This window comes from Protopterus annectens, chromosome 5.part0 (genome assembly GCF_019279795.1).
Source record: "Protopterus annectens isolate FY-2018-M chromosome 5.part0, PAN1.0, whole genome shotgun sequence".
In the NCBI taxonomy this organism is placed as follows: Eukaryota; Metazoa; Chordata; order Ceratodontiformes; family Protopteridae; genus Protopterus; species Protopterus annectens.
In genome coordinates this window covers 1,480,976,109-1,481,001,994 of record NC_056735.1, presented here as the reverse complement: position 1 = coordinate 1,481,001,994, position 25,886 = coordinate 1,480,976,109, and positions in this window count along the sequence as shown.

The window sequence follows — 25,886 nt, the reverse complement described above, 5'->3', positions numbered from 1 at the left end:
CCCACCCAAGGCTATAGGTGGATGTACAGTGAAGTAATACCTGGAGAGTAATGATTAGAACAATGATCATTAAAGTTGTGAGCAACTGAAGCCTATACAGTTGTTAATTGACATCTCTCTCTCCCCTACTCTATCTGCACCAATAATCTAAACACATAAATCCATGGGTATGTTTTTCACCAAACCTACTGTTGGGACATGTGTCCTATTGTTCTACAAATATTTAAAATGTTTGCCTATTAATGTTCCCTGTTCAAATACTATCATTGGTGGTCTGTTGCTATCAATGTAACCTGCATGCTGTTATAATGCCCACTACGGTTCCATATATGCATGTGTTCTGTTTGCTGTGCAACTGTTCCAAATCTGTTGTTTTGGGTTAATGGGAATACCTATGCATGCTGTTATAACTAATCCTGGAATGTGTTTTTCATGACTAACCAACATATGTTATAGAACCGCAACACCACAGCACATATGAGAAGGCCGATCCCAGCAGATCTGCCTGTCTAACCTCAACTGGCCATGGCACTGGGCCCCAGCATGTCTGGGACCCTACCCGGGACCTCCTCATCCACTGGTCCTACACCACCTTTGGTGGAACCACCTCAGGGGATGGGGCCCGTCCCCCACTGGGAGCAGGCATGGACAGGACACTGTCACCCATTGCCAGGTCCTGGGATTTGTGCACAGCGAGCTTTGAAAGGAGTTTGGAGATCTGCTACGCCAACTTGAGGGACACATGGTGCATCTTGAGAATCAGCCTGCCCCTCCTGCTCAGCTCCCAACACAGTCACCTTTGGGGCCATGAAGGTGCAGTGGTGACTGCCCATGGGTGGGGACCTCAATCCCACTGTATCCATTTGGCGGCTCGTGGGTGTCTGATTCCCAACCACCCTCCTCTTTCAATGTGTTTATCCCCCATGTGTCATATATCACCCTTGTCTGCTGTCTTGTCTGCCTTCCTACCCAACCTCCCTCCCCAAATATAACTATCCTTCCACAACATCCCACTCTCACCTTATTAAAAAAAAAAAAGGGCAATCTGTTCCCACAAAAAATGTTGCCCATACATAGCTGTCCATTTCACACACCACATGTCCACTGGACACATGTAATCTGGTCTAATTGGCTTTACAACACATTACTGTTGTCCTCAACCCCTCTCACAGGGGTTTGAGAGTCCAAATTCACCTCCAAATGCACAGATGTTGCTGTATCAGAAATGGACAGCTATTGACCTTCCCTACACCCATCCTGCATATCCCTAGCTATCTTTCATATTGTTTTTCCCTCTGAGTGCCCCCTTTTTCACCACTTTCCTATCACCTTTTTTTCTTTTATTTTAAAGAGATTAGCACGGGGTAAGTGGGAGTAAGCAGCAGTAAGCGGCAGTAAGTGAATTTGTGTGATGCTAAGTGATGCCTACAGATTAAGCAGTTTCCCGTTTAACCATGTGTTGGCATCACTTACCATCATGCAAATCTGCTTACAACTGCTTAAAACTGCCTTAATCGCCCTGTCACCATCAGCCACTGTTCTTCCCATCAACAAAATAATCAGTCTTGCCAAGTCTTGAACCTAGGACCCTGTACACCATAGTCAGAGCAATGTACCACTACACCATCTGAGATGTAATAATGAATGCTGCTTTTTCAAATATAACATTCAATACAGGTATAGAATAAAAAAGAACAAACACTGTGGAATCGGTCATGTTTAGTATCTGTAAATATACACATATAGATATGTATGGTGATAGATAAATTTTAAAAAACATATATACATCACATATATAGAAATATACATATAAAACAAATATTTATAGAATATATACATATATATTGTTATATATATATATATATATATATATATATATATATGTATGTTTATATAAACATATGTATAAATATCAAAAAAGGAATATGTATGTGTAGATATATATATATATATATATATATAGGTTCATATGTAGGTACAAGGCTATCGGCCCAAGGGCCTACGTAAGCCTAGCCAGCAAGGTATCATAGCTTACGCCACCCAAGAAAGTTATTTTCCTGTGCCACTGTCCAGCAGAGACACAGAAGTGATTCCCAGGGTGTATTTCCTATTTCCCATCCACTCATCAAGATTTTTTATTGCTGATGAAGAACTTTGCTTGACATAGATGGGTAGCTTGTTCCAGAGTATAGGAAGTCTCTGGGACAGGAATCTATCCCTCCAGCACGTCCTCTTTATTGTGGTGACAAGGTTTAGGTCCCTAGAGCATGTAGCTCGGAGGGATTGGGGTTTTTTTAGGTGTAGCATATCCAACAGCTCTGGGTTTGACATAGCTTTATATGTTAGGCAGAGATCACCTCGGAGTAGGCGATATGCTATGTAGTAAAGCTGGAGTTTTTTGAGGTGGTCAGTGTAGGACATTTGTCTGAGGCCAGTAATCCTCTTTGTGACATACTTCTGTGGCCTTTCCAGTTGCTGCAGATGTCTTGTGAGGTACATTCCAAAAGGAGTGTTGTACTCTATAATGGGTCTAATGAGTGACGAGTAGAGGGGAACAATAACCTCTTTTTTCCTGGATGAGAACTCTTTTATGATGAGGTGTGCCATGTAGAAAGACTTCCTGACTACTGTGGCAATGTGACTATCAAAGGAGAGACTACTGTCCACCTGGGTCCCAAGGTCTCTTATCACGCATTTGATGTTAAGTAGATTGCTGCCTATGTGGTAGTTCATGGGTACAGAGTTTTTACCAAAGGGGATGACACTGCACTTTTTGGCATTGAGCTTGAGGCCATGGTTCTGACACCAGGCATCTGTCTCAGTGAGGCCCTTCTGTAGGATGTCCACATCATTTGGGGACTTGACTATGGCTCTTAGTTTGCAGTCATCTGCGAACTTCGTTAGCCAGAGGCCTACTGTGTTTGGTATCTACTTCTCTGAAGTACAGGCTAACAGGAGAAGTCCCAGGATGGAACCCTGTGGTACTCCACTTGTCACTGCTTTGAGATCAGATTTGGAGTTTGCAACTTTTACAGTGTGGGTTCTGTCAGTGAGCCAGTTGGCAACCCATCTTGTGACATAGGGATTTATACCTAGTTTAGTGAGTTTAGCTATAATTCCAGAATGGGGGATGGTGTTGAAAGCCTTGACAAGGTCAAGATAGGCTGTGTGAACCACCTTACCCTCATCCACGGCTTTTGGGACTGCCTCAAAAAAGTCAATCAGGTTCAGGAGGCATGATCTGCCTTTCACAAACCCAAACTGGGTGGGATCCAGAATTTGAAGGTTAGCAATGTCTTTGTTTATGAGTTCCATGATGATACGTTCCATGGCCTTGCAGACCAGGCTCGTCAGGCTAATAGGTCAACAGTTCCCGGGATCAGTGGTGGCTCCCCCTTTGTGGAGTGGGATAACTGTTGCTGTGCACCATTCAGTGGGCACAAAGCCTGATGTGAGGCTATTATTGAACATGGTGCTTAAGTGGGGAGTCAGTTTGTTCTGAAGTTCGTGTAAAACGCAGCCTGGGATGTTGTCCAGTCCCATGGATGCTGTGTTTTTGGCTTTAGAGAGTGCAGCTTTTACCTGCGTAGTTGTGATTTCAGGGACTCTGCATTCTTCCTGTATAGATATGGGCCCTTTAAGGGGTGAGAGGGGGGTAAAAGCACTGATCCGATCTGCCAGGATGTTGGCAATATCAGTTGGTTCTGTAATTTTTGTGCCTTTGTGCTGTAACTCAGAGCAGATATGGGTGTTGCCATCTAGATTCTTGACACAGCTATAGAATGCTTTGTGGTTGTCCTTGGATTTAGTGGCGATTTTGTTTTTGTAGCTAGCTTTGGAGGATCTTATAAGGGATCTTGGCTTCTTACTGAGACTGACCAGGGAGCTCCTCCACTCATGGGAGTTTACACTCTTTTGCAACAGTTTCTTCCTTCTGTTGTACAGTTTGTTTATGGCAGGGGACCACCAGATTGGCTTCCTTTTTTTGGAGGATAGCATCTTGGTTCTGTTTGGGATAGCACGATCCATGCACTCGTGTAAGTGCTTATAGAGTGCATTTGTGTAGGATTCAGCAGTTGTGTCATGAAGTTCACCACTTCTGTCTTAAGAAGCATGAAGTTGGCTTTGGAGAAATTTTTTACCGTGGTTTCCTTAATGGGGGTGGGGGCGGGATGTGGATATCAAGGTGATAAGCTTATGGTCGGATCGGACCAACGAGTTGACTTCAGGTGTGGAACACCGGTCACTCATGTTGGTAATGACTAGGTCTAGGATATTGTTGCCCCTGGTGGGGGTGTGGATAAGTTGATCTAGGGCATTGGAGTTTATGAATTCCAGAAAGCGTTGAGCTAAGGAGTTGGTACACGAGCAGTTTTCCCAGTTAATGGTGGGGTAGTTAAAGTTGCCCATTATTAGGGTGTTTGGTTGAACCCTAATATTTTCCAGTACGTCAAGAAAAGAGGAGTGGGAATCCTGGGGCATGGTGGGGGATCTGTAGCAAGCTACAATTTGGATTGCAGTTTTGCCCAGAATTAGTTGCACTTGGATAACCTCAGATGCATTATGCTGAGCAACTAGCCTGAAGGTGTAGATATCCTTAATGAATATGGACACACCTCCGCCTTTGGTGTTTTGGTCCAGGTTACATGGCCGAAAAGTGTGGTATGAGTTATAGCCTGGTAGTGCAGGGGTGCTCTCTTGAGCCTTGAACCAGGTCTCAGTCACTGCACAGATATCAATGTTCTCCATTTTAAGGAGTGCCTCGAGTGAGTGCATTTTGAGATTTAGACTTCTAGCATTAAGTAGCATTACCCTCAGTTTTTGCTTGCCTGTTCCTGTTATGGTGGTGAATTTGTTATTTGAACCCTGCCTGAAAAAGGCACTATATGGGCAGCAAGAGCCTTAGCCAGTATCCGGAATCCCAGGAGCGACATGTGCAGGCCATCTGTGGCAAAGCATTGTGGTCTGTCGACCATGTCATCCCAAGCAGACAGATACTGGATCCCCTTAGAATGACACCAGAAGCTTAGCCAATTGTTGAAGTCAATCATTTTGTCCTTGTACTGCGGTATCATTCTGGGCGATGGCAGAATGCTACTCAGGGCTAGGGTCATACCTGCCTGGGCTACAAGACCGGAGAGCTCTTCCATGTCTCTTTTCATGTAGTCCAGGAAGGTACATCTCAGGTCATTCACACCAACATGGACAATGACAGAGTCATATTTGTACTTGTTGTGGAGTGACCTGAGTGCATGGGTTATGTGGCGGATCCTGGCACCTGACAGGCAGCTGACAGTAACCTTCTCCTTGTCTAGCCTGGTGAGTGGGACATCAGTGTGCCTGACTATAGAGTCACCTATAACAAGTGTGTTGTGTACATTGTTTTGCCTTATTGGCTGTGGTTGAGTGGCACACTGAGTCTGTGGGCTATGTGTCATTTGGGTTGTGTTGGTGATAGAGGTTGCTTGCGTTTCTTCATTGGCGGTCTCTGTTACTTAGACAGATTATTATTGATTATTATTATTGTATATGTATATATTGTACCCGCGGTGGTGGTGCTGCGGTAGCGTTGTCGCCTCACAGTAAGACGCTGTCCAATTCGATTCTCAGCTAGAGCGTCTTCTGCGTGGAGATATGCATGAATGGGCGTACCTTCGTTGAAGGTTGTGCATCATGGCTGGTAACTCGGCATGTAAAAATCAACTACCAATCATTAGCGGACCGGAGTTCCACTATGGCGACCCCTAACCGGGAAAAGCCGAAAGACACAAACAAATTGTATAATATATATATATAGTTTAGATATATTATATATATGGATGCCAGTAAGATGTAGTGGAGTCATACCCAGCACCATACCTGTACAACTCTTAGTGCAATAATTCTGGACAAAGGCTGTCAAAATGGGGAGGGACAATGGTCCAAGAACAGGAACATAATGTACATACTGCAGTCATAAATGTAGAATGTGCCTACAGTAACAGGGTTTGTGTCACCATACATGTCCAGAGGGATGCGAGTTCTGCAACTGAAATGTATGTCATCATTTACAGACAGAAATCCTCACATCATCACAGTGATTTACCACAGAATGAAACTAATGATTCTATGTAACAGAACATACATATGAGGAATAATCCTGGACAGTCTGAAACAATCTGGCCAGTCAAGAGGTATGCTCAGAACCCCCTTAGTCCAACAAATCTGGACCAAGCCTGACCAGGTGGGGTGTAAGGCCATGAAACTGGGAATATATCCCAAATACTGGACTAGATAAGGTGACACAGTTGATGCAGTAATACCCTCCTATCTGTTGTACCATATATTGACTGGAATAGCCCAAGTTCAAAACCAAATTTCTCCCCACTACTCACTGACATACATCTTCACATCATTCCACTAATGTGTCAGATATACACAACATGTATGGGGGCCAGGCAACAGTACATCTGATAAATACTGGGACATAACATCACAGTAGGGAAACTACACTGAGCTGCTAGGCATGTCACCAAGTACTGTCTAAACTACAGGCAGACTGACACAACACAAACCCAATTTTGCTATGGGGGACTACACATGTAATTGCAAATGGGTCTATATTAGAAGACCAACTGTTTAGGTGATCGAACACCTAAACATCAATATTCCAATATCGAACCGCACAATGTCTAACGTCCCAAGGAAACACATCCCTCAGCCACAACACAAAAAACATTACTTTACATCTAAATTAAGTGGGGGGCTTTGCCCCCCTACACCCCCCCTAACTAAATATACCAACTCCGAGATCGCACAACAGTAGGGAAATAGCAAACTCCAGCAAATGGCCAAGGGAAATCTTTCCCTGCGTTAACTCAGCCATTCACCGTTTTCTGCTTTCGATATTAGAAGAGCGATATTTAGATTTTCAATAACCTAAACAGTCAGTCTTCTAATATAGACCCATTGCAAACATATCAGGCACTACAGGGATGTAACACCACTGACCAACAGACACTAGCGTGAAAGTCCATACCCAGAACCAATTTCACCACATTCAAAGTGACATACTGGTAAGCCACAGGAACAGTAGAGTATACGGACTGTGTGAAAATAACATCAGAATCTTTGCCTCTCACACACTATCCCTATATATACTGGCCCAATTCACAGTGTAGTCTGACACCTGACTGTGGTATGGGACATGTCTCAGTCTGCTCCTACAAACATATACAGCTGATACAGCATCAGAAGCTGGAACAACATGCAAAGTCAGATAGAAAAGGACCCTCAACACTTACATCTACCCCCCCACACACACACACACACACACACACACAGGCCATATAACACATTCACAATACACTGCTGCACAATCCTGACAGTCTGTCAACAATTGCCAGAAATATACAGTCCTCTCAACTGTATAGAGTCCCACAGAATGTCCAGGCTTCATCCTCATATACAAGGCCTTCTACATGTAATATGTCTGGCAGTCTGATACATCACTGGGGATGATATTTGGAATGAAGTCATTATATAATGACATACTCCATCTATACACCTCTTACAGCATGACATCTGGACAACGCCTGACATATCTGGGGGCAGAGGCCCAAACACAGGGGCATCAATGGCATTGCTGTCAAACTGAGAAAGTTGCTGGTGTAACAGGGTTGTTGTAACATATCTGTTTTGAGGGATATGAAGTCAGAAACACACATGAATGTTACCATTTACTGACTGCAATCCTCAGAGTATGCTACTGCATTTCCAAGGCCAAAATATGTGTGAGTAACACACCAAATATAAGAGTCCAAACTCTGGCAAGTCTGTGGATAGCCCTACATTTGGAAGTTATGTCAACCATATAACACTATCAGACTTAGATTCATGCAGAGCAGCCATAGCCACACAAACCCAGTCAAACTAGCCTTAGTTCAATTGTATAACAACAATACTTACATTCTGTCCCTATGTCTGGAACATTCTCCCGAAGTTTGTTGTGCTGTCTCTACAGTGTTTGTTGTAAGAAGTATTCCCAACTAAACTCTGTGATGCCGTTTGTCACACACCTCCATGAAGTACTCCTCCCAGGCAAGGAAAAGGGGCAGCGCTCACATTAAGTACTCAGTTATCAGAGTGTGTTTCCATGCTAATTGGCTATGGGAATGATACTACAGCTGTTCCACATGCAATTAGCAAATGGGGGACTCCAACTGGTGCACAGGCCATCAGCTGCTCATGAGCATTACCTACTAAAGGCAAGATGCTCCCTATACAAAATAGATGTATATCCTATATATCACAGAGTGAGACACACACACACACAACCACAGAAACAGACACTCTCTCACACACACACACACACACACACAAACAGACAGACACACAAACAGGCAGACAGACAGACAGACACACACACACACACACACACACACACACACACACACACACACACACACACACACACACACACACACACACACAGGCTGATGAGTATACCAACTGAACTGAAAACAAATTAACACAGCTGTGTCAATAAATCAAGCCTGTAATGGAATGTAGTAGGGGGCATGTAAACGTGGAAAATAGGAACTCCAAACAATATTATGTCTCAACAGCACATTTTGTACTGATATATTGCTGAGCAGAACCTATTTCCATAGAAACTGTGTCTGTCTGCAGTGACAGAGAACACAGGTCAGGGCCCTGAGTCACCCCAGGAAAGGATGGCTCACATAGTGGAGTGTGTTGCACAATACTGACTGTGACACTGCTAGACCACACCTAGTGCAAATCATACCATCAGTAACTCTGCTATGTCCAGCTCTGACTTGTGCCTCTTTTTTCATTGCCAATCTCTCCAACCCATGTAACATAGCTGGTCTCTCTACCCTCTTGTAGGCCTTCCCTATCACTCTTAATGGTACTTGTCTGTCACAAATTACACATGACATGCTTCCCCACTACCCACATGTCGTCACCTCTCCCCCGCACTCACCATTACTGTGAACTGTTGTCCCCAAGTATTTACACCTATCCACCTTTGCAAATTGTACTCCCTGCATCCTCACCATTCCTCCATCCTCCCTCCCAATCACACACACATATTCCATCTTAGTCCTGGTGACCATCATTCCTCCCCCACTGGACCATACCTCCACCTCTCCAGGGTCTCCTCAACCTGTTCCCTACTCTCACTACAGACCACAATGTCATCTGCAAACAGCACAGTCTAGGGGGACTCCTGTCTGATCATGTCTGTCAACCTGTCCATTGCCACTCCAAATAAGAAAGCGCTCATAGCTGATCCCTGATGTACTCCCACCTCCACTTTAAGCACATCTGTCACTCCCAATGCAGAGCTCACTGCTGTCACACTAGCCTTGTACATATCCTGTAGCATTCTTATGGATTCCTCTGCCACACCTGAACACCTCATACAATACCACAACTCCTCTCTAGGCATCCTTTCATTTGCTGTCTGCAAGTCCACAAAGACACAACACAGCTACATCCAACCTTCTCTGTATCTCCCCATCAACACTGTCAGAGCAAACATCACATCTGTACTGCTCTATCCAGGCAAGAAATCATGCTGCTGAGCAGTAATCCTCACCTCCCTTCTTAGCCTAGCTTCCACCACCCTTTACCATTACCTCATGCTGTGACTGATCAATTTTATCCCTCTGCAGTTACTACAGCTCTGCACACCACCCTTGTTCTCATAATCAGTACCCAAACACATTTAATCCACTCTGCACGCATCTTCTCACCTTCCTAGATTACAGTAAACAATCCGGTTAAAAAGTCCACTACCATTTGTCCTAAACACATCCATTCTTCCACAGGTATGTCATCTGGACCAACAGCCTTTCCATTCTTAAACCTCTTCATAGCTATCCTTACATTCCCCTTGATAATCTGTTGCACATCCTGATTCACCATACCCACATCATCCAACCTTCTCACTCTCTTCATTCAACAGCCCATCAAAGTACTGTTTCCACCTGCTCAACACACTCTCCTCTCGCTAGTGAGTGCAGTTCCACCATTTTCCTTTCTCAACCTTATCTGCTGCACATCCTTCCTAGCTACATGCCTCTGTCAAAACAATTGGTACAGGTCCTATCTTCCATCCTTGGTGTCCAACCTTACATACAACCCTTCAGCAGCCCCATCTTCAGCCTTTAGTACCACTCTCTTTGCCATGCAGCCCATCTCCCTATACACCTGTCTACTTTCTGCATCTGTCTGACAATCCTACTTCTCCTTGGCCAACCTCTTTCTCTGTATACTCCCCTGTACTTCCACATGCCACCACCAGGTCTCCTTGTCCTTCTTCCTCTGTGCAGATGCCACTCCCAGCCCCGTTCTACTCATCTCCCTTATTAGCTCGGATGTAGTTACCCAGATATTTGCTAACTCTTCACTGTCATCCACTGCCTGTCTTAACTCTTCCCTGAACTCAACCTCACAATCACTCTTTCTCACTATCCATCATTTGATCTGTGGTGCTGCCCTCATACTCCCCCCCCTCTCTTCGTGATCACCGTTGTCCCACAGACCATCCTTCCATGCTGCCTAACTACACTTTCTCCTGTCACCACTTCACAGTTATCAATACCCTTCAAACAGGTCCACCTGCATAGGAGATAATCCACCTGTGTGCATCTTCCTCCACTCTTGTATGTCACCCTATGCCCCTCGGTCTTGTAATACTATGTACTCACCACAGCCATGTCCAACCTCTGTTGCAAACTTCAACACCATCTCACCTTCTGCATTCCTTTGTTTAACACCATACCTACACATCACTTCTGCATCCCCTCTGTTCCCTTCACCAACATGCCCATTGAACTCTGCTCCAATCACCACTCACTCAGCCTTGGGTACATGCATCACCACTTCACTCAACCACACCAAAGTACATCTCTCTCCTCCATCACACACACAATTGGTGGAGCATATGCACTAGCAACTGTCAACATTACACCATCAACTCCCAGCCTCCTGAACACCACTCTACCCAACACTCTTATTACCTCCACAGACACTCTTGGCATAATGTTTCTTCAGGTTAACCCCTACACCATTTCTTCTCATATACACACCATGATAGAACTATTTGTAGCAGACTCCGATACACACTGCTGTACACCCCTTCCATCTGGTCTCTGGCACACACAATATAGCCACCTTTGCCCTGTCCAGCATATCAGTTAGCTCTGTCCCCATACCAGTCATACTCAAAACATTAACAGTTCCTACCCTCAATAAAACACACCTAGCCTTTCACCTCTCTGCCTGCCATATGAGCATCAGACATCCTCCAGGGTATGTCTGTGAATGCAAAGGCTACTACACTATCAGATGACATATGTATGATACATCAATATGACAAAAGTGTCACTAAGTGTGGCCCATAGCCCACTATGTATGCACATTGTCCTACATATGTCATGCTCTAGGACTGACTGAGCAGCAAGACTGCCATTACAGTGTGCCATACTGACATGGAACGGACATGTATAGCAGGAATTACCTGTGCATATGTATGCATGGGTAGGTGTACCTGGCTGCCTCATAACAACTAACATGGGATGCAAAACATCACGTGAATAAGCTGTACATGTTGTACATGCATGTAACCTTAGTTTTTGTGCATCCAACAGAGTTGCACCTTTACGGCTACTGGTGGTGTCATTGCCCTGACACAGACATGGGTAGTCTAATAAGCATGATTATCACATTGAAACTGTAGAGGTGGCCAACTGTGTTCTGACCCTGTGTCCATGTCTACTACAAACAGATATATGACCACCCACATAGCTGTATGGCCTCAGCAATACCTTACTTGTAAAACCTGTCTCTACCAAAGTAGAGAAAACTACTTTGCTGGACAGCAGCAATGCACAAAGCACATAATGTGATGTTATATTGGTTGTACAGGGCAAAGTAGGAGCAGGCACCAACTGGGCGGCATGTCAACCTTTGCCTGAACGAGCATAATAGATCACAGGTGGATTACTGTAATGCTAACTATGAGTACAAATTGGACACATTCATGAAGGGCAATCACAAGACCATCTTCACATATGTCTGCAGTCGCAGAGGCACCAACCCAACCCACCCTGTAATAGTGGTCAATCACAGCGCATGCACACACACCATAGCTACAGCCAACCTGCTGCAGACAGGTTTAGGGCAGACATCACCACCCTGGATCACCATCAGTATAGGTGCATATGAACAGCACATGCACCCCTCCCCTCATCATCATGGATCAGGTCCAAACTGCCTAATCAAAGTTGATGAAAGCAAGTTCTCTTGGGGACTGATAACATTCCTGTCTGCATCCTACATGAACACAGGCATATGCTTCCAGCTCCATTACACACTGTATGCAAGCAAAGCCTGAGCACCATTGACATCCCATCTGCAAGGAACAGCTGTCATCCCTCTACACAAACGTGAATGATGAATGGTGGTTTATGGAATGTACTAGCTCTCATTGGGGGAACATGACACATCAGGACCAGGAGTACAATGCATGTTCATACAGTGCTGCCAAGTACAGAAGTATGATGTGTTTGTAAGTGGTGGCTAATGATAGTCCAAATGCATGTGTAACGAACTCTGGGCAATGTCTGAGGTGCTGTGATGTGTTTCCATGTGTATGTCCTCCAGGTGCCATGCAGCAGCAAATGCCTTACACTGATGCGGAGAAAGCAGCCATCACAGAACCTGTAATCAGAAACTATGGCATCCTTTCTGGCCATACCCAGCAAAATCTGCAGGAGCGGACTGCCCTGTCAGATGAGATCATCCACAGAGTGAACATGTTGGGCCACCATGGACGCATATACGATCAGGTCAGGCATAGAGCAACTGATCTGATATGTCATGCCCAGCAAAGGGCTGCTGCTGTAGTGTGGGACTGTATTGCTACTGGTGGGGGCCCAGCCGCACAAGCCCCAATTACAGTGACAGAGGAGCTCCTTGCCAACCTTGGGGTAGCCCCCACACAAGCTCAAACACGGGAAACAGCAGTTGTATAGGTGGGTGGCACCCAGGCAACAGGCAAGGAGCATCCATGTAAGGCCAAAGTGCACATCAATGTAATGAGGTAGCATTTAAACTGCCTTCTACAGAGTCTCTAGATGCATATTTCAGTGCAAAATGGATTAGTGTGTGGGGTGTAGTAATGCACACAAGTGCACATCTATGGTGAAGGACAGCAAATTGTGTAATATCATAGTGTGTACTGTACCTGTGCAGAAACGTACCATTCATCTTGTAACAATGCCTAAGTTGAATCTGCTGACAATACCCCTCCCTCACAACTACATAGGTCCCTCTTGTCTGCACATGGGACAGAAGCCTGAGCCCAGTAAGTATGGAGTTTCCTTGTTGTGGCTCACCAGTACCTCAGGCATATGCTAAGGTTAATGCATGTGACCATGCACATAACTGTTACACTCAGATATTTGGCAATATCTGCATGTTCACCTGTGGTGGTGTTTACTGCTCTGCATCATGGTGGTCATGACAGGGGCCTATTTGCAGGAGATGTCACATATCTGTAGCATACCTTTCAACCTGTCACTGCAGGACACCTGGACAAAGACTGACAAAATGGGGGGGGGACAAAGGCCCCCAAATAGGGTCATATTGTAGAAATTAGTGGCATACAGTGCTTATAAATGGTGTACAAACCTTTTAGAATGCCAGGTATGTATGATATACAAAAATGACAGCACACTAGACAAGTTCAGAATACTGCCAACCTTTCATGTGACCTATAACCTGTACAATTCAATTGTAAAGCAAACAAATCTGTCATAGGAACAATAATGACACGTAACAATAGTACAACAACCTAGATGCATATGTGTGCACAGGCTGAAGCTAGTACTGTGTTGAGGCAGCTTTTGATATAACTACAGCAGTACATCTTATTGGGTACACAATAGCCATCAATTACAGAGACTCTTTGATTAACAGCAACTAACAGTCAGCTATCCTACCAGGATTATCCCAACACATACCCAGTTGCCTGCTACAGCAAAAGCCATGGTTCACATAGAGCTGATGAAGCTGCTAAGGGACCACATGTTTGAGATGTATCAGCCTGGAAAAGGGTACCCAAACATTCCCACAGCATTGCACATACCATGGAACACAGTGCAGACAGTCATCAAAAGATGGTGGAAATATGGGGCTACAGTGACATTTGGAAGGAGTGGACATCCCACCAAAGTCTATGAAACTACAAGACCAAAACTGGCCAGGGAGGCTGCCAGGAGCCCTACAGCAACAGTGAAGGAGTAGCAGGAATCTCCAGCAAGTACTGGGTGTGTGCTACATGTCACAACAATCTTCCATGGTCTCCACATGTCCTGCCTGTATGGTAGAGTTGGAAGATGGCAGAAGTTCCTCACATCAAACAATATCCAGGCCTGGTGAAAGTCTAAAAATAATACATCAGGTCTCCAAAAAGCAAGTGGGAAAATGTGTTATGGTAATATGGGACCATGGTTGTACTCACTGGCCACAATACTGACAGGTGTGTTTGACACAATATCACCGCCTAACATCACCACAACACCACCCCTATGATGAACCATGGGGATGGCAGTGTCCGGCTTTGGGCCTGCTGTTCACAAGCTGAAACTGGTGCTGTAGCCAAGTTAGAGGGGATTATGAACAGTTCAAAACACTGGTCCCTTGTGGCTCCAAAAAGTTCTGGTGTCTGCCACATAGCTGTGGATGGTGAGGAATTCCACCTTTCCACACAACAATGGCCCAAACCATACATCCATATCAACAAAAGGATGACTTCACCTGAACACAGTCAACATTCTGCACTAGCTGAGTCAGAGCTCACACCTATGTCCAATAGGATATATGCAGGGTGACCTGAAGAGGGGAGTGCACATGGGATGCCCTTGCAATCTGACATAGTTGGAGGTGTTTTGCAAGGGAAAGTGTGCAAACATTGGCAAGTCATGATGTGCCATGCTGATAGACACCTTCCCAAGAGGACTGCATGCTATGATCAAATCAAAAGTTGCTTTAACAGAGTATTACTTTAACGGTGTGCACACTCATGCAACCAGCCTTTTATACCTATTTCAGTTAAAGAAATGTTACCTGTAACTGATGTGTATGTTGTTCAGTTGGATTGCACAGGTTATATGTCATATGAAATTATGGCAATGTTGTGACCTGATTTGTGAGGTCTCATGTGATATATCACGAAAACCTGGCATGTTAACAGGTGTGTACACTTACTATATCCACTGTAAGCTTGGGAAGTTGTTTGGGTAACTGGATTTGTTTTAAAATACATGTATTGCAGGTTAGGCACTCTGCACCTCCAATTAGGAAATTACTTAGTGGCACCATTCCACAGGCCAGCCCAGTAAAGTATCAGACAAACACAAACGTTATGAGGAACAGACCAAACATATGAGCCACACATACAGACATTTAGAAAACCCTGTACAGTTGTGGGTTATGTTCTGTAGGAGTTGCCACAGTGCTATACAGGTGAACAGCAATAATTTACATGGGTGCAGCATGTGCTAGGTGAAGGGCCATCACCTACTAACACCACTCATGTATCCCAGAGGTGTATATTAGTAGTAACGGTAATTGGAAAGGGCTGCACTGCATGATGCTGAGGGTCCATCCAGACTGTGTATGTTATTGTCTGACTGTGTGTTGTGAATGCCCCCAGTCGGCTAATGTGAGGTCTGTGTAATGCCTTTGAGGGACCTCACCTGTGTGTGTGTGTGTGTGTGTGTGTGTGTGTGTGCCAGCAAACCTTATGGTGCCAGTAGTGATTTGCATATGTTGTTTTTTCCTCACAGGTGGACATGGTTGATGCAGTCCCTCCCGCTCTGATACTGATGTCAGTGTCTCTGCAGAATCTGACCATGATGACACTCATATTGAGGCACAAGTGGGGTTTTCAGGGGCTGATACAGTGCCATTGGTTGGCATCCTACTATTGTCAACCCCATCCCCACAGTCACAATGCCCACACATACCCCATCACCAGTGGCCACAGATAATGGACAGTTGGCGGATGGTGGCATGGAATAGGCTACCGTGGTGACTGTGTCAAGTGAGGGTTCAGGCACTAGCCATAGCCAGAGTGTTGGTGAGGTCCCATACAGGCAGATGGGCAGGGGTGCTCAGAAGAGGATTGCAGCCCGTCATGCCCCTGTTGCAAGTGTCATGGCAGCAGTCACCAGATCCATGTCTCAGGCTGTCATGGGGGCACAGGCACATAATGAATGTAATAACAGACATATACGCAAGGTCATGGATGAGCATGTCCCTGGTGTCCATGGCAATACAAACTCACTGCAGCCATCTGTGAGTATACTGGGGTCATGGATAGATGGTGGGGGGAGACGTTGGCACTCCTCGACCATGGAATATCTGTGCTTGGGCATTTGATGGACACTGGCCAGCAGCCATGTGGCTGTAGGGCAGCACCACAATCAGCTGAAGGTCTACTTGTCCATGCACCATCACGTTCCCATGCTAGCAGTACCACCAGCACTACTGAAAGGGGGTGTGCTGTCCATGCCATGACACAACAGGCCATGGGCACATGATCCTGGCTGGTCCCAATAGGGACATGGATCCAGCAGGCAGCAATCACCAGCAGAGAGTAGTACTGCATCTAGACTCGGCCCTGGTGGTGCCGGTGATACCCTTGGCAGGCCCAGTTCCCATGTCCATGATCAGAGATGGTAAACTGTACACTCTGCCATGTATGGCCCACAGCTGTCCAAAATATCTTTTTGTAGGGCACCTACATGGTGTGACTGAGTGCATAGAAACACACACATCATTAGAAAAGTCACCTACACACACACACACACACACACACACACACCACCTCTGCACACTGCCCATTTAATGAACACCCCCCAAACACACACACGTCAACCGTGTGGCCCAGCCTAGGCTTCTGCCAAACCCACACAACACTCTGTGCATATGATGATACTTGTGCCACATTCATGCCATCCATACCATCAATGCAGGGACATGCTTATATGGGTCTGATTCACAGGGTGACTTCAGTAGAGTGTAGCATTTCATGCTGTGTAAGGTGCTGTCATCTGGCATTTGTAATGGGTACACATCAGAGTGTGTGTGTACCTTTCAGCCATGATGCATTATTGGTGTTAGTAACACTAAGTGAATGTGTTCTCACATGCTGTCCTCTATTTGTGTTCTGGGTGTCTGTGTGTCAGCAGGATGTGGCCCTGCAGACATCACCAACAAGGGCTATGGCAGTATAATAACACATCGACCACATCATTGTCAGGGTACAGCTGTATTTGCACACATTTCCCAAGTCTGTGTAACACCTCTTGCATGTGTCTCACACCTTATAGGACTGAAGGATTATATCCCAGTCTATGGTGGTTGACATCAGCTCTAGTATAGTGGACAATGGTAAGTGTGGTGGGTGGAACATACCTCAGATTGCTAACATCCTCAACCCCAGAGACACTGTCAACCAAACACACAGAGAATACTGTTTATACACACACACACACACACACACACACACACACACACACACACAGGATCAGAGTTACCAGTGTTGTGTTTGGAACCCCTACCCATCAAGTTGTGGTATCACAGTATTATGCAGTTATTGTAGGTGGCACAGGACTAGTGTGATGACTGTTACAAGGTACCTGTAAGGCGAATAACATCACGTGGCCTTCTGGGGTATAGCAATGGTGGCTGTACTGGGTGTGAGAGTACTCATAATAGTGTTGCATACAAGTCTACACACTCAAAAATACTACTATACACACCAATGCGTGTGCGCGCACACACACACACACACACACACACACACACACACACACACACACACACACACACACTTGCCAGTACTGACATTAGCAGGCCAACCTATCTTGTTATTCAGACCATACTATTCCAACTGCTGCACAGGGCTTATAGGGTTGACGAGTGTCTACAGATACCACTATGTTTGATGTGAGCAGTGGACCTCATACAGTAGACTAAGGAATATGCGCTGTGTGTAACATGACATAAAGCATGTATCCATGCCCATCCAATGGCTGTCGTTTGCACACAGACACACAAGATACTCTTCTCTCACACACATTTGCCAGGACTGGGGGTAGAACCCCTACCTCTCTATTTATTGTTACTACATTGTTACACATTTATCACATGCGTCACAGAGGTTATGGGGTGACACTTATCCAAAGGTACTTCTAAGGCGAGGGACATCACCAGGCCTTGAAAATTATGACAATGGGTGATGTACTGGGTGAGAGAGGCCACAAAATACTGTAACCTACATATGCACACTTAGACACACACACACACACACACACACACACACACACACACACACACACATTTGCCAGGACTCATATTAGAACCCCTAGCTAGGTGGTTATTGGTATTATAGTGTTATGCAGTTACGGCACACACCAGAGAGCTTAGAGGTTGTGGAGTGTCCCAAGGTGCCTATATAGTGAATGACATCTACAGCACTTGTAAGTTATGGCAATGGTAGCTGCACTGCATGAGACTGGACACCATCTACTTTCACCCACATGTTTACACACTCACAAACACTTTCAGACACACTAATGCACACACACACACACACACACACACACACACATTTTACAGTACTGAGATCCATGGGTTCAAAGAGTCAGAGGTGTGTATGTGGCAAATGGCCATGGAGGCTTTACAAGGCTAGCCCATGGGAATACACTGGCATCATGCCACCTGACGATACTCCCCAGTGTGTCTACTGCGTATAGTCACTGGAGTGATTCCCAGGGTGGGTATTCTATTCCCCATCCACTACTCCTGATTTCTCTTGAAGAGGGCCAGTGATGTGCTCGGCTTGACATGTATGTAGCATCTATTCCATAGCGTGGCCAGTCTCTGGGTTGTGAACTTGTCCCTCCAGCATGTCCTGTTGATTGTGAGGATGGGGTTGAGGTATCTGGGACATGTTGTGTGGGCAGATTGGTTTCCTTGGATGTAGCATTCCTGAAAGGGTTGGGTCAGACATGGCTGTGTATGTCAGGCAGAGATCACACCTAAGTAGCCAATATGAGACAGAGATTCATTGCAGTTGTTGGAGTCTGTCCATATAGGACAAATGTGTAGTACCTAAGATCCTCTTTGTGAGGTACATTTGCAGCCTCTCCTGTTGTTGCTGGTGTCCAATGAGGTACATGGTGAATGAGCCATAGTATACATTGATTGGCCTACTGAGGGGAGTGTACAGAGAATCACTGTCTTTTTACTTCCCAGATTCAACACCCTGAGTCAGGAGATGTGACACATGCAAGGACGTTCGGAAGACAGTGGCACTATTCAACACCCTGAGTCAGGAGATGTGATACATGGAAGGACTTTCGGAAGACAGTGGCACTGTGGGGGTCACCATCGAGCTCACTGTCAACCTGTGATCCCAGTTCCATTATACCAACATCAGTGTTCAGTGGACTACCATCAATGTATTACTTTATGAGAGCCATGTCATACCCAAAGAGGATGGCGGCACATCATCTGGCATTGAGCTTATATCCAGGGTTCTGACAACAGTCATAGGTCTCAGAGAGGCCTTTGTGAAGGATGTCAACCTTAGATGGGGGTGTAATAATAGCACCCACCTTGTAGTCATCTGCAAACATGGTCAGCCAGAGCGCCTTTGTATTGGGCTGGTCCTCAGAGGTGTGGATCCCAAACATGAGGGAACCCAGGTCCACAACCTGTGGGACTCCACTCATGACTGTTCATCAGTCTACCATGGAGTCTGCTGCTTTCACACTGCGGGTTCTGTGAGCCAGTTTGCAGGCCACCTACTGATGTAGGTGTGACTGCCTGAGTGTGTTTGTGTATGATTCCTGAGTGGGAAGTGATATCCAAGAATTAGATGGGCAGACTATCTTGTTATTTATTCAATACTGTCACATAGTTATTGCACATGGCACAATGCTTATAGTGTTGCAGAGTGTCTACAGGTCCCTCTACAGTGGATGACAACTGTGGGCCTTGTAATGTGGACATTGGGACATGTACTGGGTGGGCAACAGCAAAAAGTAGCAACCCCCCCAATGGATATGGTACACACACACACACACTTGCCCGGACTGAGATTAGAACCCCTACCTATCTATTTATTGCTACTACAGTGTTCATCATTTATCGCACGCACCACAGAGCTTATAGGGTGAAGGTTGTCCAAAGGTACTACTAAGGTGAGGAACATCATCAGCTCTTGTAAAGTATGGGAATGGGTGATGTACTGGGTGAGAGAGGCCAAAATACTTTAAACTACATGTATACACACACACAACACATTTGCCAGAACTGGGATTAGAACTCCTACTTAACTAGTTATTTGTACTATAGTGTTATGCAGTTATCACACGCGCCACAGAGCGTATGGGGCTGAGGCCTGATGAAAGAGACTTCTAAGGTGACTGATATCTGCAGGACTGCTAAAGTGGGAAAGGGGAAGTGCACTGGGTTTGAATGGACCCAAAAGCTTTAACTTGTAAACACACAAGCACACACTAACATTTGCCAGGACTGGGATTAGAACTCCCACCTAATTAGTTATTTGCACTATAGTGTTACGCAGTTATTGCACATGCCACAGAGCTTATGGTGCTGAGGCCTGACGAAAGGGACGTCTAAGGTGACTGATATCTGCAGGACTGCTAAAGTGGGAAAGGGGAAGTATACTTGGTTTGAATGGAGCCAAAAGCTTTAACTTGTATACACACACACATACAAACACACACACACACACACACACACACACACACACACACTCACACAGTTCGATGTTTGCCATGACTGAGATGAGAACTCCTGCCTAACTAGTTATTTTTACTATAGTGTATAGTGTTACACAGCTATTGCACACGCCACAGAGCTTATAGGGCTGAGGCCTGACAAAAGGGAGTAAGTAAAGTAGGGCAATGGGAAGTGCACTGCATGGGGGAGGCCTGTTCATTCCTAGATCCTACCGACATTTCTCCAAGTGTATGAGCATGCCCAGTGTGACTTTCTATAGTACGTGTGGGACTCCATTCCAGGGATTGTTGTGCTCCAGTCCAGTTTGTTTTGTGATACAGCCATACCTAAACAATTTCGAAAACAAGAAGACAAACTGAGCCAAATCACCATCAAGTCTGGAAACACAAGAATATCCACGCAATCCACAGTTAAATATTTCAAACTCGAGAGAGAATTACCCCTGTCACAAGACCATATAGCAGGGGTTACCAACAGGAGATCCAGTCAGGAGGAGATGAATGAGGCAGGACAACATGGGGATCTTAATGGCATTCAAGGTCAGGCAGAGTCTGATTTGGTTGGGGCAAATTTTCAGACCCAAGCCTCGTCTCCACAGCAGACATCGAGCCGGAAGACGAGGAACAGGTACAAAACCAGGAGAAATTGACGGGTGAAGTTAATGCTTCTGACCCTCGGTTTGGTAAGCCTTTTGAGGTAATTTTCAACATGGGGAGGGATTTTAAAATCTTTAATTATTCTCATTTCATCTTCCTGCAAGCCCTAGTGGATGTTTTAGCCGAGGGATTGTCTTTTGTACCTTCAAGACATGCCAGTATTGACAAGTCTATCCTGGATCTTAAATTGTTTGTGAGAAAACTGAATTGTCACTCCTGTTGGGTGGTATTTCTCAGCCCAGGAACCCTAATCACATCCCAAGCATGTACAATCCACCATTGGCCCCCTTTTTGGGGGTGTTCGAGCAATTATGTGACTTGGACATTCGGTATCTACTTAATTCTAAACGCCCGGCTCAATTCAATATTTCCAAGAACGAGAGGGACTTATTGGATGTTATGTTCCTCACCAGTAAGATTGATGCAACCCGATAAGGGGGGCGGATTGGTAGCCATGGACTTGGATGAGGATACTGACAGGTTGCTGGCTATACTATCTACTAATACTTATAGGGAAGTATCAAAGAATGAATTAAATTTAAGTATGAGCCGAGTGCGGTCTTACTACGAGGATATGTTTATCAACGGTTCGTTGGATTTGGATGTGTATAATTTTATTACTGTGCCCTCACTACATATCCCTGTGTTGTTTGGAAACCCCAAGATCCGCAAGAGTATCGAGGATCCCCCCCATGCACTAGTTAGTGAGTGCTAGAGCTAGCATCACTTACGCGGCGGCCAAAGTGGTGGATGTTATTCTCAAAAAAATATGTAGCATGTTTATCACATATTTCTAAAGACTCTTGGTCTTTCTTGGAGAAGGTTGGTTCAATTGTATTTAACGGAAGTTCTTATTTCTTGACCATTGATGTTATCGATTTATATTCTTCGATTCCTCATGCGGTTGCAATTGAATGGATCCAACTGGAAATGTCCCTTCATCAAGCCCCAGCCAAAGAGATATCGATGGTTGGTGAATTGTTGGATATCATCTTGACTAGTAATTTTTTCACATTCAATAATTGATGGTTCCATCAGTTAATTGGAGTCCCGATAGGGTCCCCTTGTGGGGCCAGTGTGGCCAACTTAGTGATGGCCCACTGGGAGAGGGTTTTCGTCTTTTCCAGTGCCATTGTACAGGAGAAAGTTTCTCTGTATACAAGATTTTTGGATGATATTTTTATCCTCTTCAATGGCACTCAAGAGGAGGCCCAGGAATTGGTGGACAGTTTTAACAGCTCATCCACTTTTCTGAAATTTACATCAACCATCGACTTGGAAAGAATAACTTACTTAGATGTGGAGCTTTTCAAGGATAGGGGTCAGTTTTCAGCTAGAATTCATCGAAAACCGACTTTTTCCAACTCCTATTTGCATTTTGATAGTGAACACCCGGTCCACCAAAAAAGAGCTATAGTTAAGGGCCAGCTCGTCAGGGATGCTAGGATGGTATCAGAGGACAGTGACTTCCTGGACGAGTGTGGGTTTATTTCCAACTTGTTCTTGTGTTGAGGATACCCAGAAGCCTTGATTGTTGAGTTGTGCTCCGAGGTTAGGGGTAAGAGGGCTAATGGGCATTTTCAACCTATTTTGGGTCGTTCCGATTTAGAACCAACCCCCCAACCCTTTGATCTGACCATCATAACAACAAGTCTCAGTTTAATTTAATTTTGACCTTTAACTTGGACGCCAATGAGACAGTGGCTATAATTAAAAAGAATTGGCATTTGCTATCAGCTGACTTGGTTGGAGGGATCGGGTTTAACCAATTCCCTTTGGTGACATTCAGGAGAGGCCCCAGCATCAAGGACATTTTGGAAACGAGACATTATAGTGCTCCCTCATGAGCTGGAATGTATAAATGTAACATATAGGTTTTGTAGATATGTCAAGGCAGGCACAGTTTTTCGATTAGGAACAGGAAGTTCCTGATCAGAGGGAGATATAACTGCGCCAGTACCCAAGTGGTATACCTTGCCCAATGCTCGTCATGTCCCATTTTTTACATTGGTAAGACCGTCAGGAAGTTACAGGACAGAATGTACGAGCACTTGTATGCCATTAAGAAGGGGAGATTGGATAACGCCTTGGCTACGCATGTTCATGACAATCCTAGTCATGAGTTTACTTTCTCGGTCATTGACCAACTATGCACTGGGAATGTGGGGGGGCCAGAGTCGCTCAGACTGGAGTGTAGAGAACTCATGTGGCAATTGAGGTTGGAGGCTTATCATTTTCCTGGCCTCAATAGTATGCTATCTATTAGTTGTTTTCTTAAACTAAGAAGTTTAGCGAGGTGATGAGTTTATTGATGGGAGGTGTCTTTTGTTATAGCTGCCGGGTTTTGTGCACCTGTTCAGGCAGTCCTAGCTTTAGGTCTATTAACAATTCAAATTTTAAATAATGTTTAATTATGTTTTTTTTTTTTGGTGCCATTCTAGGTAGAAATCTAACTAGCTTGGTTTAAATTTAATTTGAGCTGAGCCATGTTGTTAGATATAGAATTGTAGACTCTGATTAGTTGACCTTGTTTTAGTTTTAGTCATGTGGATATGTTTACAAGCTATACTATTTATATACTTATACCTTTATTTTTATACTTTATATTTTTATTATTGCACGTATGTTTTATGTAACCTCTAAGTTTCCAAGTTATCATGCACTTTAACTGATTTTGAGTTTCATGCCAGATGCCATAACTTATTTATTCATTTGCCAATGTGGCTGGTTCAATACATGTATCGTATATACATATATTATATTAACCTGTTTTCACAGATTGTAGGTAATCATAGTACACATCTTTATTTCAGTTTAGTTCATGCCTCGACATTTTCATGTTTTTATGTCAGGTAATTCGCTATTTGTTATTGAGCTAATTGATTTTAGTATATGTTATTATTTTTAATATAGTATGACATTTTACATTGTATTATTTTCATAATTATTTATATTAGGTTGCCATTAGGTATTTTGGACTGGCATCTTTAAATGTTCCTTGAGGGAAGGGGGGGGGCATGTTCCTAGTGGTTTGAATATTAAGGCACTTGTTGCAATGGCGCGAGTTTGTTTATCTGATGAAGTTGGTGCAAGGCGCCGACGAAAAGCTTTGGGGTACAGCTTAATAAAATTTTTCAACTTCACTCTAGCGTGTTTGTCCTCTCGAGTTTGAAATATTTAACTGTGGATTGCGTGGATATTCTTGTGTTTCCGGACTTGGCAGTGATTTGGCTCATACAGCCATACCTCTCAACCTGCTGGTGCAGGATATCTGGAGATAGCCTATCAAAATGAGCCATATGGTGATTGTGACTATTTCTCTCAGTAATGTATGGATTGCTAGGGTTACAGGGTTTGTTTTAGCAGACATCTGACATATGCTGTTTGACAATGTCATGTATTGTTTCAGTACCTCCTGGCATACCTCCTCAGATCACAGTGATTTACCAGAGGAATACAGGATGGATGATGCACACACCAAAATTATCGGCCAAATGTTATGCATTCTTGCACAGTTCAGCCTGTTGAGAGGTGTGCCTGTAAGCAATTGACTGCTGGAGCTGTGGAAACAGTCCAGCACCTTGGTGATATATTACAATGGTGGAATCTCTGTGAATTTCTGTTCTGCCCTGGCCTGATTTCCAGTCCATGGTTGGATAATATAAGTCAGACAGGATCAGGGTGACAGGCAGACTCCACACAAATTTGTAGGTGATAAGATATGGGTGTCCTAGGTCAGATATGTTTGCCTATAGCTACCAGTGCTTTGCATAGTGGTCTGCTCAAAGATTGACTGCACTTGGAGGGTCTTGCGTGTGCCAGACTGTTTGACCAGCCTGGAGGTGTAGGTTTGTCTGACATATATGTATGGCCCACCTCATTTTGCTTGGTTGGCCACATTTTGGGGTCAGACTATTGCATAGGATGAGTGATCAGGGAAGGGTGTGTTACTCCCCATGGCTGTGGGCCAGGGTTCTGTGGGTGCAGACATGTCATCATATTCCAGGGTTAGGACTGTCTGCAATGAGTGCATTCCCATGTTTAGATTCCTAGCCCTGCCTGTTGAATGTACAGAGTATCACAGAATGTCCACATTCATGACTCATATCTTGTTGGTTACGCAAACGAGTGTGGTTTTCAAGAAAAAGTGTTTTGCAAGTCACTCAGGGTTGAAGTCAGAGATTACTGACAGTTGACATTGAAGTTTCTGACTTCCTACCCATCAGACATTCCATGCTACTACAATCATTCCATCACCTTTATTACATTATTAGAGCAGTATTTCAAAGGTGTCCTTCTCTTTGGACCTTTTTCACCCCATTATTCATTGCTTTGGCCAGATTTCTGTCTCTCTGACACTGGCAAGTTTTCTCC